This window comes from Mus caroli, unplaced genomic scaffold (assembly GCF_978045245.1).
Source record: "Mus caroli unplaced genomic scaffold, Mus_caroli_1 scaffold_8, whole genome shotgun sequence".
Lineage (NCBI taxonomy): Eukaryota > Metazoa > Chordata > Mammalia > Rodentia > Muridae > Mus > Mus caroli.
Genome location: NW_028227263.1, coordinates 19,049,867 through 19,064,237, shown reverse-complemented (window position 1 = coordinate 19,064,237; position 14,371 = coordinate 19,049,867). Strand labels below are relative to the sequence as shown.

Genomic DNA, 14,371 nt, shown 5'->3' with positions numbered 1-14,371 from the left:
AATTCCATCTCTGTTGAGGGCCTTTTTAAACTCTTGCGAAGCAGTACAGATGTCCATTACACCTCCAGCAGCAGAGCCTGCCTCAATCACGGTGCTGGGATGAGCTGGGATGGGTGAAGCCACATCCTCGGTGCCACCAAGTTCTGCTTCCTCCACTCTGCCATGGCAGGGGAAAAGTGAAAACAAAAGAAATCTTGGAGGGAAAAAAATCTTTGAGGTTCTAGTGAAGTCCGTCTTACCTATTTTTGCCTTCTGCTGGGTGACATGTAGGAGAAGCCACAGTCAATCCCAAGACTCGGCCTGCCAGGCAGTGGTGGTGCATGCCTTTAATCCCAGCACTCGGGAGGCAGAGGCGGGAGGATTTCTGAGTTCGAGGCCAGCCTGGTTTACAAAGTGAGTTCCAGGACAGCCAGGGTGATACAGAGAAACCCTGTCTCGAAAAACAAAAACAAAAACAAAAGACTCAGCCCAGGATTTCTTCAGAGTTTTACTGCATTCGCTTTTACATGGGGAATTCTATATCTGCATAGTTGTTTTTTTGTATATAGCATAAAGTCACAACTCCAAATTTACTGTTTAATGCGCTCGCGCGCGCGCGCGTGTATATATGTGTGTGTGTGTTGTCCATGAATATTCTGACACTATCTATTCAAAGGCTGTTCTGTTCTCCATTGCTTTGTCTTGGCATCCTTGTCCAAAATCTATTGACTGATTAGGACTGTGGGTTTCTTTCTGAACACTCTATTCTAGCCCACCAATCTGGGGAGCTATGCTTTTTATTTTGTTTTGTTCTGTTTTTTTTTTTTTTTTTTTTTTTTTTTTTTTTTGGTTTTTCGAGACAGGGTTTCTCTGTGTAGCCCTGGCTATCCTGGCACTCACTTTGTAGACCAGGCTGGCCTCGAACTCAGAAATCCGCCTGCCTCTGCCTCCCGAGTGCTGGGATTAAAGGCGTGCGCCACCACGCCCGGCGTTTTGTTCTGTTTTGTTCTTGACACAAGTTCTTAGTAGTCTTGGGTGGCATGGAACTTGCCATGTCAGCCAAGCCCTGAACTCACAGATACCCACTTACCCTCTGCTCCTGAGGGTTGGCATCCAAGGTGTGTATGACCAAGCCTAGCTTGTGGATCCATTCTTAAGCCAGTGCCACCAGGTATTGGTCTCAGTGGCTTGGAGCACATTTTAAAGATGAGGAGAGTGAGTCTGTCAACTTTATTCTTTTTCAAGATTTCTTTGATGGTCTGGAATGTGGCAGCTTACATCTGTAATCCCAGCACTCAGGAAGCAGAGGCCAGCCTAGGCTACAGAGGAAAGCCGTATCTCAAAAAAAGGAGAAAATGGGACTGGAGAGATGGTTCAGTGGTTAAGAGCACTGGCCACTCTTCCAGAGGACCTAGGTTTGTTTCCAAATCCTTACATGGTAATTCATAGCTACCTGGAACCTGAGTTCCAGAGAATATGACACCTTGTCTCTTTTTTTAAAAGATTTATTATTGTATGACAGTACACTGTAGCTGTCTTTAGACATAGCAGAAGAGGGCATCAGATCTCATTATAGATGGCTGTGAGCCACCATGTGGTTGCTGGGAATTGAACTCAGGACCTTCAGAAGAGCAGTCAGTGCTCTTACCTGCTGAGCCATCTCTCCAGCCCCACCCTGTCTTTTAGAGTGCTAGACACACTGTTGGTGCATGTACATGCATGCAGGCACTCATACACTCATACACAGATACTTTTTTTAAGGAGAAGGAAGGAGGAAGAGGAGGAATTGGGGGAGAGATCTGAGGGAAAGCACTCGACAGGCACGTATGAGGACCTGGGTTTAGATCTCTAGAACCTATGGAAACCTGAAGGCTTAGCCAGCGTCTGTAATCTCAGAGCTGATACAGCAGCATGGAGACACAGCGAGAGAATCCTGGCATGTTCTGAGAGGAACAAGAGACAGCAAGGCAGAAGGCAAAGACCGGCACCCACATTGTCCTCTGACTCCTGCATCCATGACACAACACAGCACGAGCGTGCCTCCTTATGTGTACACGCATACATCATACACCCCAGATTTATCTTTGTAAAAGAGAGTCTGGCATGGTGGCTGTTTTAGTTGTTCAGGCCGAGGTAAAAAACATTAAGGTGTAGGTAACTGTTACCTGTCTAGCCTGCCAATCTGTGCTGTTACTAATATTGTAAGGAAACTTTCTTACATGCTGTTAACTAGGGTGCTCTGTGCTTTGGTGTTCTTGGAACACCAATCACGAAGTCAGTTAGAACTGTTTGATGTAGTTAGCCACAGTAAGCGTAGACCCTAGCCAACCACCCAGCAGCACTGCCTGCATCTGTGTATGAGCTTTTATGGTCTTTGCCTTCATAAGCTGTCCCTGGGATGAACCCCAACACAAGAGAGACTCCTGCACCTATTTAGAATAAGACTTCCATTTTAAATTGGAATTGAGGACAGTTGCTGGAGAGTTCAACCGTGAGCTTAAGAGATGCCGCTGCCACCAAAGGGGAAAACTGGTTCTGGAAAAGGAGGGAAAGGAGGTGCAGCCTCTGGGAGTGACAGTGCTGACAAGAAGGCTCAGGGTCCTGAAGGCGGTGACAATGCAGTAAAGGTCAGACACACTCTATGTGAAAATCATGGGGGAATCATGGAAGCCATGGAAAAGTTAAAGTCTGGGATGAGGTTCAGTGAAGTGGTCACACAATATAGTGAATATAAAGCCAGACAAGGCCAGGCATGGTGGCTTACGCCTTTAATCCCAGCACTCAGGAGGCAGAGGCAGGCGAATTTCTGAGTTTGAGGCCAGCCTGGTCTACAAAGTGAGTTCCAGGACAACCAGGGCTATACAGAGAAACCCTGTCTCAAAAAACAAAAACAACAAACAACAAACAAACAAAAAAGCCAGACAAGGGGGTGACTCGGGTTGAGTGACAGAGGATCCATGCTGGGGCCATTTCAAGAAGCAGCGTTTGCCTTGCCTGTAAGTGGGATGGATAAGCCTGTGTCTACAGACCCACCAGTTAAGACAAATTTTGAATATTATATTATTATGGTTGAAGGGAGAAAATAAAATAACATGAAAGACTGAAAAAATAAATAAATAGGAATTGAGTAAAATTAAAGTTCCCAAGACCTTCCTGGGAACTGACATCCTACTTGGCAGAAAGAGACAAGTACGTGGGGAACTGACATCCTGGTTGGCAAGTTGAGACATAAATGTTAGACAAGGCAAGTCCCCTGCCTCAGTTGATACCCAAACCAATGGGAGCAGGATACGTGTACAGCAAAGACATGGTCCTAAGGAAATCTCTCTATCCCTAAATCCTGATTGGTGGAGTAACTTGGCACAGATGTTTGTAGAGTTTAGGCTTAAAAGCCCTATAGGATCTGACTGGGTGTCACAGTTCAGCTCCAGAGCCTGGACTGAACAGTCCTGGAGTGTATGCTCAAGAAACCATCCCTGTCTGACTGAGATCGCCAGTGTTCATGTGGTTTGTGAGGCGACTCCTGGACCCCAACATTAGCTACTTACAGCTGCTGTGACAAAACACCCTGAGCAAAGCAACTTGTGAAAGGAAAGATTTGTTTTTGGTTATGGTTCCAGAGGGATTAGATTTCATTGTGGTGGGAGGTGAGCAGCAGGCATGGTGGCAGGTTCACTCAGATACTCAAAGCCCATTCCTAGTGATGCACTTCCTCAAGCCCCCTCCACAAACTCCCAAATAGCACCATCAGCTGGAGACCAAATGTTCAAATAGTGGAGTCTATAGGGACATCGTCATTCAAATGACCACCCTGGGACAGGCATTTTATTTTAGCCCCTAGAAGGGATGGGAAGACTTTTTTGTTGTTGCTGTTTTTGTTTTTGTTTTTAATGGGTTCAAGGCTAGCCTAACCATCTTAGAGAGTTTCAGGACACCCAGGGCTACATAGTGAGATGTCTTAAAATAAATCAAATCAAATAAAAGGAAGGAAGGAAGGAAGGAAGGAAGGAAGGAAGGAAGGAAGGAAGGAAGGGAGAAAGAAAGGTTTAAAATATGTGTGTAAGCTAGGCAGTATTGGAACATGCCTTTAATCCCGGCACTCAGGAGGCAGAGGTAGCAAATATCTACCTCAATTGAGGCCAACCTGGTCTACAGAGTGAGTTCCAGGACAGCCAGGGCTGTCCTGTCTCAACAAATTAAAACAAATGAAAATACCCTCTGGAGGGAGGGAGGGAGAGGAGAGGGAGAGGGAGAGAGGGGAGGGAGAGAGGGGAGAGGGGAGAGGGGAGGGGGGAGGGGGAGGGGAGGGGGAGGGGGAGAGAGAGACTAGGGCTTAACTGCAAACACAGTATTGCAGGCAAATCTCCAGAATGTTTTATCTTGCTTAATTGAAATGTATATCCTCCACTGAACAGCAATTGCTCAAACGCCCTGAAAGTAACATTCTGGTTTCTGTTTCTGAGTGTAACAATTTTGATGCCTCACAATAGACCCCACAGTGTTTGTACCCTGTATCTGACTTACTTCACTAAACACAATGTTTTCTTTTCTTTTTTAAAAAACTTTATTGTTTGTGAATTTTACATCATGTACCCCAATCCCACTCATTTCCCCTTCCCACTGTGAAAGCTGTATTATGTTACAGTGTGTCCCACAGCATACCCTTTTGTCCACACTTCTTTGCTTACAAATGTTCATTGCAATAACTCATTGGTCTGATATGAGGCCTCTGGCTTTTGCTATTCTATCAATACTGCATCCTCACTGGGACTCCTCTCGGATATCCTGTCATTGCCCTGTGTCATGGAGATCCTGTAGTTTTGGTTCTGTAGGGGGTTTTTGTTTGTTTGTTTGCTTGCTTGTTTTTTCAAGACAGGGTTTCTCTGTATAGCCCTGGCTAACCTGGAACTCAGTCTGTAGATTAGGTTGGCCTCGAACTCAGAAATCTACCTGTCTCTGCCTCCTGAGTGCTGGGATTAAAGGCATGTGCTGCCACCACTGCCCTGCTGATAAAATTCTTTTTATAGATGAATAATAGTAGTTGACTTGAATGTAGGTATCACAATTCCTTTTTGCTAGGTTCTCTCTCTCTGAGAGAGAGAGAGAGAGAGAGAGAGAGAGAGAGAGAGAGAGAGAGAGAGAGTTTGAGAGTTTGAGAGTTTGTGTAAGTGCGCATATGTATGTGTGCATGTGTGCATGTGTGCAGTACATCTATGGTAGGAGGTACATGGATGCCAGTCCTGACCTTCCTGCTTGTTTGTGTCAGGGTCTCTCTTGTTCACCACCGTGTATACCATGCTAACTGGCTCAACATGTGTCTAGCAACTCCCCTGTTGACAGCTCCCCATCTTCCTGTAAGGGGTGCTGGGATTATAGGCTTCACCCCACTGTGTCCAGTTTTACATGGATTCAGGGATCTGAACCCAGGTTCTCAGTCTCAACTGGGCAGGCAGGTAACCAACCGGCTAGGCCATCTCTCTAACCCCACACTTTCTTCATTCGTCCATCAATAGGTATTTAGGCTGTTTCCATCTTTGGGCAATTATAAATAGTACTGTTTGAGAGTCTGATCTCAGTTCTTCTGGACTCTTTGAAGCAGACGCGGTTCTATATTTACCTTTTGGAGCAACCACTACACCGCTCTCCAGAGCAGCTACACCTCTTTAAAAATTTTTTTTTCACTTTAGCGAGTCTTCAAAACGGCTCAAAGCATAACAGTGCTTGTCACTAAGCCAGATGACCCAAGTTTGGTCCCTGGATTCCACATGGAAGGAGAATATGGACCCTCACAAGTTGTCTTCTGACCCCCCCCCACACACACACACACTGAATAAATGTCTCTGTGTGTGCATGTTCATGCATGGATAGACATACTGTGGCTCATAGGTACCTCCCCTCTTCACCAATGTGGACTATTTGGATTGAATTTGGGTGCTCAGGCTTAGCGCCAGGCACACCTGCCTCCTTCCTGAGCTATCTCAGTGGTCCTAAGGTCTATATTTCTCTACACTTTTTTGTTACTGTTGTTTTTTGAGACAGGGTTTCTCTATGTAACCTTGGCTGTCCTGGAACTTCTCTGTAAACCGAGCTGATCTTGAACTCACAGCTCCACCTGCCTCTGCCTCCAGAGTGCTGGGATTAAAGGCGTGCGCCACCACCATTTCTTTATGCTCTCATCAACACTTAGGTTTTCTGATTCTCCCGATCTGTGCTTTTCATAGTCGTCCTAACGGTGGTGAGGTGGAATCTCACTGCGGCTTTCAGTTCTTCTCTGTAATAATTAATCCTCAGTGAACCCCTTAGGATGTTCTGTGAATGAAGTCGTTTGCAAGCATATTTTAATTCCCCTTTTCCTTTCTGTGGGATCGAGTGCCTGCGAGATAAGTGGTTTACCATCCGAGCTGTAAACTGTCAAGCTCTAACTCTAACTCTTGAGTACCTCGTACATCATTTTCTTCCTTGCTTTTTATGCATAGAATTTATTTACAAACTTCAAATATCTGTAAAGAATATTTTTATTTGTTTGGGGGGAATATAATCCGTGATACAATGTGTCTGTCCTCCCTCCTACTCCCATGACCACCCCTAGACATCCTCTCCCACTCTCGCGTCCTCTGCTGTCCCTGTCACAAACTGCGCCCAGTCCACACTGCCTTCTGGACTGTTGACTGAGTTTGTTGGCTTGATCCTGTGCAGGTGACCACAGCTGCTGTGAGGGCAGCTACCGTGTCACGTTCGGAAGTCAGCGTCCCACAGTGCTCCTCCCCACCCTCCCACTCTTATATTCTTCCTGGTCCTTCTTTTAGGATGTCCCCTGAGTCCCACCTAGGGCTAAGTCAACAGTGATTTATTCTCAGCACTTGGATTGTAAGACTCCACATTAACTGTTGCCCGCTATAGGAAGACGATTACCAAGGCTGAGAACAGCATGAATCTATTACTATAATCATAAATATTTAGAAAGCAGTTTGACAACATATCCATTCACCCAAACAACAGTAGTAAGTCCTCCCCACCCCATCATGAGCCTGTGAACTACAGGGCCATGGACTTTGGGCCAGGTTTACAGTCAGGCAGGAAATGCCTTCTGGGCCAGGAAAGATGGTTCAGTGGCTGAGAGCCCTTGCTGCTCTCCCAGAGGACCCAGGTTTAGTTTCCAGCACCCGGGTAGTGGTACTAGTTTTGAACTTCACTTCCATAGGATCTGACTCCCTCGACTGACTTCTAGAGGCACTTCATGCATATGGCACACATAAATACGTGCCAGACAAAACACCCATACACTTAAAGCTTCAAATCCAATCAGAAAGAAGTTGGTTGCCCACTAATGTTCATGCCGCTATAGCACCAGGAGGCTGGCATATCTTGCCTGGCAGGTCAGTGCTGTAGCACACAGGAGTGACCCCTGGGGAAGACCAGGGATGACTTATCTCCTCTAGTAGCTTGCCTAGCTCTTAATTTTCTATTCTCCAGCTTTGACAGGGTTAAATCTTGAATCCTATCAACAAAAGCAGCATCTTCATTGAGATCCAGATTGTAGGTTCAAACCCAGTAAAGATCTCTCTCTCTCTCTCTCTCTCTCTCTCTCAAAGGATTTATTTGTTTATTTTATGTATATTAGTACACTGTAACTGTACAGATGGTTGTGAGCCTTCATGTGCTGGGAATTGAATTTAGGACCTCTGCTCGCTCTGGTCAGCCCTGCTTGCTCCAGCCCAAAGATTTATTTATAATTATAAATAAGTACACTGTAGCTGTCTTCAGACACACCAGAAGAGGGTGTCAGATCTCATTACAGATGGTTGTGAGACACCATGTGGTTGCTGGGATTTGAACTCAGGACCTTCAGAAGAGCAGTCAGTGCTCTTAACTGCTGAGCCATCTCTCCAGCCCAAGATTTATCTCTTAAAAAAAAAAAGACTATTACACAGAGAAACCCTGTCTCAAAAAAATTTAATTAAATAGATAGATAGACAGACAGACAGACAGATATTTTCTTAAATCCTGAAAACAGTGTGGTGGCACATGCCTTTAATCCTAGCACTTGGGAGGTAGAGGCAGATGGATCTCTTTGAGTTCAAGGGCAGCCTGGTCTTTATAGAAGTTCCAGAGCAGCCAGGGCTACATAGTGAGACCTTGACTCAATAAACAGATATATCACTGAGGGGCCAGAGAGATGACTCACTGGTTAAGAACACCTGCTGCTCTTGCAAGGACCAGAGGTTGGCTCCCAGTACCATGTTGGGTGGCTCACAACTGTCTGTACCTCCAACTTCAGGGACTCTAACACCCCCTGCTGGCCTCAGTGGGCACCTACACACATGCGCACATCACACATAACACAATAGATATTTTTAAAGGAGTGAGAAAATATACCCATCTGTCAAAGTGTTTTATAAAAACCTTGCATTCTCCAACGTTGGCAGAAAAACAATTCCCTAAGTTTTTTATGGATTCCAGTCCATAGCAGAACAGAGCTGTGGGTTGGATCCTTAGAACCGCAAAGACCGCAACATCTGGTGGTGTATGCCACCTTAAAAACGCCACCTCGGCACAGCCCGAAAGGAAATCCAACTATCCCCTATTTCAAAACAAAACAAACTCTCTTTTTCCCTTTGTCCAACTTCTACAAGTTATTGGAGGAAAAGAGTCAAAGCCTAAATAAAACTGTAAAGCGTTCAGGGGGCCGCAGGATGAGTCAGCTCACGAGGGCTGCAAACCAGGAGATCCACGGTTTGATCCCTGGAACCCGTATAAGGGGAAGGAGAGAACCAACTCCACACAGTTATCTTCTGACACTCTCACCTCGCATGCATTCATGCATGAATCATGTACACACATGTATCATGTACACAGACAGCATGCACACACATGCATCAGGTACACAATGCATCGTGTATACATATGTATCATGCACATACATGTATCATGTACATACATATATCATCATGTACACATACAACAATTATAAACAAATAAAAATTGTCAAAGGAAACTATTTCGAGAATGGCAGAATGGCCGACCAGCTGCTTCTGCATCTGTGAAGATTCACCCAGGCCCCTCTGCTACAGTCAGCAAGAGCATCTTCAATTTTGGGGCCAGAATTCTAGAAACTTGCAAGACCCTCTCAAATTTCTCCAAGGGAGGAGTCTGAGGACTCCTCAAGAGACAGCAATAGCCAGTCCAAGAGTACTCACCAGGAACTTTGTAAACTATAAATCCAACCTATCATGTAACAGTAAGTAGGACAGGAATCTAAATATTATTTTTAAGACTTATTTATGTACTTTATACATGAGTGTTCTACCTGCACATGCACCTGCACACCAGAAGAGGGCATCGGATCCCATTACTGATGGTTGTGAGCCACCACGTGGGTCCTGGGAATTGAACTCAGGACCTCTTAAAGAGCAGCCAGTGCTCTTCTTAATCACTGAGCCATCTCTTCAGTCTAAGGAATCTGGGTCTGACCAAAAAGGTCCAAATCTCCCCTCTAATCCAAAGGTAGAGAGGATGACATATTTGACCTCTTCAGAGGTGCATTTCCCACTTTTATAGATAATAAGACTTTTTTTTCTCATATAATACATCCTGATTATGGTTTCCCCTCCTTCTACTACTGCCAATCCCCCCTTCTCCCCTTCCATCCAGATCTACCTCCTTTCTGTCTCCCTTTAGAAAACAAACAGAGTTGTGGTGGAGGCAGATGTAAGAGAGTTCCAAGCCAGCCTCGTCTGCAGACAAGTTCCAGGACAACAGAACTACACAGAGAGACTATGACTTGAAAAGACAAACAAACAAAAAAACCAAATAGGCTTCTAAGGGCTAATAATATAATGTATAATTAACACAATATAATATAGTATAGTATATGATTAACACAGTATAATATAGTATAATAATATAATAAGATAAAGCAAAAACGAATACATCAGAATAGGACAAAAGAAGCAGGAAGAAAGGCACCCAAGAAAAGGCACGAGACACAGACATCAGTGCAGAGACCCACTTGTTAGCACACAGGAATCCCATAAAAAAAAAAAAAACACTAAATTAGAATCCACAGTATATACACAAAGGAACTGTAGGATAAAAAGAGAGAGGAGAAATATAAATAAAATTAAATTAAAAAATAAGATAAGGAAACACCAAAATAAGGAAAAGCCCTCACTCTTATGAGACTAGGACCTGCAAAGGTGCCCCGAGTTTGGTTCCTGTTGACCAGCTACTGCTGGGCGTGGGGCTTGGCCTTAGGAGTAGTTTTTTACAGTAGGTTTTCCTTGGAGGAAAGTACATTTTCATTTGCAAGTGGTTATCTATTGGAGATTGCTCTTGGGTTAGGGATGGGGCATGTGTCCACTTCTCCATCACCTCCAGGGCCCACTTCGTAAAAACCTGTGTGGACCCTATGTACGCTATGCTGCCTCGGTCTCTGGGAATTCATATAAGCTTTGATAGTGTTGATTTGGAGGGCTTTGTTTTCTGGTGTCCTCCTTGCCCTCTGGTTCTTAGACTCTTTCCTCTTCCTCTTTCTTGGGGTTCCCTGAGCCCTGAGGGGAGGGATTTAATAGAGCCATCCCTTTTAAGGCTGTGTGTTCCAAGGTCTTTCACTCTGCATAACATCTGGCTGTGGCTCTCTATTTGTTCCCCTCTGGGCAAGAGGAAGCTTTTCTTACAATGGCCTGAGTAAAACAGGGATCTATGAATGTCATTAGGAGTCAGTTTATTACTACTCTTGGTTTGTTGTTCTTCTTCTTGTTGCTGTTTGCTTGTTTTTGTTTGTTTGCTTGCTTGCTTGTTTAAAACAATAGTATTTGGTTTTGCCCTAGTTCGCCTGGCTATCTAGTTTCAGGTTCTTGGCCACCCAAGCAGTGTCAGGTATGGGTTCCATCTTGTGGAGTGAGCCTTAAGCCAAATCAGATACTGGTTGGTTACTCCAACAGTTTTGTGACAGCACTGCACTAGGGTATCTTACAGACAGGACAGCAGTAGATCAGAGGGTTTGTGGCTGGATTGGAGTCCAAGTTTCTCCTTGGTAGCTTGCAGTGTTGCTTTCCTGTGCCAAAGAAACTAGATGTAGACGCTACCACCTGACTTCTCCATGATCAATGAGTTGTAAAGTGTTTTCTTCAGCCACGGGGCCTTGCCATCAGTTTGTGGACAACTTGTAGTCTTGACAACACCTTGATTTGTATGTGGGGTTCCATGGGGTCTCTTTGGCTAACAACTTAATTAGATACAACCCAATCTGATATCAAAAGTTTCATTTGATGACAAGAGAAGTCCAGTTGAGGCTCTGTCTCTCCCACTCGTCAGCGATTTCATTTTGATCACCTTTATATATGTGTATATTTTAGGAAGTTTCTTCTGTATTAGGTTTTCGGACTATCCTAGAGGAATTTTAATCTAGCAACATGACTGTTCTGGCAAGGGAATCACATCTAGGTCTATGTGATCTGATTGGAATGCAGACACGCTCTTAGTACACACCTTTAATCAGAAACAATGAAAGTAAGGTTAGTTGAGAGAAGGAAGCAGCCATGTTTGAAACTGATGTGTAGCTGGGCAGTGGTGGCGCACGCCTTTAATCCCAGCACTCGGGAGGCAGAGGCAGGTGGATTTCTGAGCTAGAGGCCAGCCTGGTCTACAGAGTGAGTTCCAGGACAGCAAGGGCTACACAGAGAAACCCTGTCTCAAAAAACCAAAAAAAGAAAGAAAAAAGGGATGTCTAGTTGAGGAGCAGGCAGACAAAGTGACGGTTCAGAGTAAGATTTGGCAGAATGAGTCAGAGATAGGATACGCCCGACTCTCTGGAGACAGAGAAGAAGAGAGACTTAAAAGAGCAGTGCAGGCAGAGGCAGTCGTCAGTTCGGTCAGTCAGGTGGGAGTAGTGAGTAGTTGAGTTCATTTGTGAGTTCGTGCAGCTCAGTGCAGGGCAGCAGAGGCAGCTGAAGCCAGAGATTAAGGAGCCAGAAGGTTAGAACGAACTGCCAGAATTAATTTGAGACCAAGCAGAGCACTTCAGTGAGAAGCTGAGAGAAGTCAGACTGAATCAGCCAGCTTGGAGTGGAGTTTGAACCAGCCAGCCAGAGCTCAGAAGGGACTAGAAAGAGTGAGTTTTATTCAGCAAGAAGCCTCTGTGGTAACAATTACTTCAGGCAAATAAAAGATACCTTTAGGACCCGGGTAGCCAACGGCTTGTGGAGCAACATGCCCAAGTTTTATTGTGACTACTGTGATACGTATCTTACCCACAATTCTCTGTCTGTGAGGAAGACACACTGCAGCGGTCGGAAACACAAAGAGAATGTAAAAGACTGTTACCAGAAATGGATGGAAGAGCAGGCCCAGAGCCTGAATGACAAAACAACAGCTGCATTTCACAGAAAGATACCTCCAGCTCTATTCTCTGTTCCTCCACCTGCAGGGGCCATGATCCCACCTCCCACCATGGGCCCTCCTCGGCCTGGCATGATGCCTGTGCCCCACATGGGAGGCTCTCCCATGATGCCAATGATGGACAGCCCCCCTCTGCCTGGGATGGTGCCCGTGGGACGAGCTCCTGGGATGAGACTGCCCATGGGAGGCCACATGCCCATGATGCCCCTGCCTCTAATGATGAGACCTCCTGCCTGCCCTATGATGGTGCCCACACGGCCTGGCATGACCCGGCCAGACAGATAAGAGCAGAAGCGCTCTTGATTGTTTTGTATTTCTTGTTCTGTTCCACCAGGAGATCTTGGTGCTGAGCCTGAGTGTGTACTGGATGCATGACAAGGAAACTTCCCTTCCTGACAGAATATTTTTTGGAGGGAGAAGTAATACAAAAAAGTGCAGTTTTCACTTATATTGTGAAATGTGAAAATAAAATCATCAGTTCTTTTTTTTTTTTTTTTTAAAGATTTATTTATTTATTTATATGTAAATACACTGTAGCTGTCCTCAGATACTCCAGAAGAGGGCATCAGATTTCGTTACGGATGGTTGTGAGCCACCATGTGGTTGCTGGGATTTGAACTCAGGACCTTCAGAAAAGCAGTCGGTGCTCTTAACCACTGAGCCATCTCGCCAGCCCCCCAGTTCTTTTAGTTAAAAAAAAAACACAGATACCTTTATACCTTTCTCTCTTCATATTCCCTCCCTTATCCCTCTTTCCTTCCCCACTCCATTTGAGTCTTCTGTTCTAGTCTCCTTCCCCATCCATTCATAACTATCTATTCTATTTCCCTTTCCTCGGGAGATCTATCTGTACTCTCCAGTCCCTTACTCTATACCTAACTGTTGTGGTATTATATAAATTGCGGCTCAGTTATCATTGACGTAACAGCTAATATTCACACGTAAGCTAATACATTACTTATTTGTCTTTCTGGGTCTACGTTATCTGACTCAGTGTGATTTTTTTTCCTAGTTCCTTCCATTTGCCTGCAAATTTCATTATTTCAGTTTTTAAATGGCTGAATAATATTCTGTTGTGTAAATGTACCACATTTTCTCATCCATTGATCTGTGACAGCCATATAGGTTGTTTTCCAACTTCTGGCTATTATAAAGAGCAGCAATGAACATGGGTGAGCAAGTGTCTCTGGGGTGGAATGGAGCATCCTTTGGGTATATGCCTGAGCATATACAAACCACGACAGTGGTATAGTTGAGTCCCGAGGTCTTCAAGTCTCATCTTCCTGAGAAACCACCACACTGATCTCCATAGTGGATGGCAAGTTTGCACTCAGACCAGCAATGGGTGATTGTCCCCCTAACTTCGCATCCTCGCCAGCATTTGTTTTATTGATCTTAGCCAATCTGCTGGGTGTAAGATAAAACCACAAAGTAGTTCTGATTTACATTTCCCTGATGACTAAGGATGTTGAAAGGTTCTTTAAATGTTTCTCAGCCATGGAGTTTCCTCTTTTGAGAATTCTATTTAGATCTGCACCCCATTTTTAAATTGAGTTATTTGGGATTTTTTTTTTGTTTTGTTTTTGTTTCAATCCTAGGATGTTTATTACAAAGGTAAACCTTGATCCTCTAGATGGACTTAAGAGTAAGATTTCTAGTATGGAGTGTGGGCACCAGGACCTCGGAACGTTTTGGATTTATGACCACGGTCAGGCATCTCTAGTCTCGTTCTTAGAGATCGCATCCATGTTCTTTTGGTAATAAGCCATCAGGGCTTTAGAGATGAACTGTCAGATAGCATAAATTTGGACCACATGACCACCACCCTTCTCATGAACCCGGACATCCACACCAGCAAATCTCTCCTTGCCCAGAAGCAGAACTGCCCCCAGTACCTTGTACTGCAGCACGCACAGCTTGATCATCTCCAGGGGATGTCTGTTCACCCATTTCCCCATTTGCAGTGTGCCACGACTGTGCCTATCTTCTTGTG

At 44.8% G+C, this 14,371-nt stretch overlaps 2 pseudogenes; both read left to right on the top strand.

Annotated features, from left to right (window-relative positions):
* The first annotated feature begins 2,462 nt into the window (after window positions 1-2,462).
* On the top strand, window positions 2,463-3,065 carry LOC115031522 (peptidyl-prolyl cis-trans isomerase NIMA-interacting 4-like; annotated as a pseudogene).
* A 9,124-nt stretch (window positions 3,066-12,189) lies between these two features.
* Window positions 12,190-12,663, top strand: LOC110299521 (U1 small nuclear ribonucleoprotein C pseudogene; annotated as a pseudogene).
* The last annotated feature ends 1,708 nt before the right edge of the window (window positions 12,664-14,371 follow it).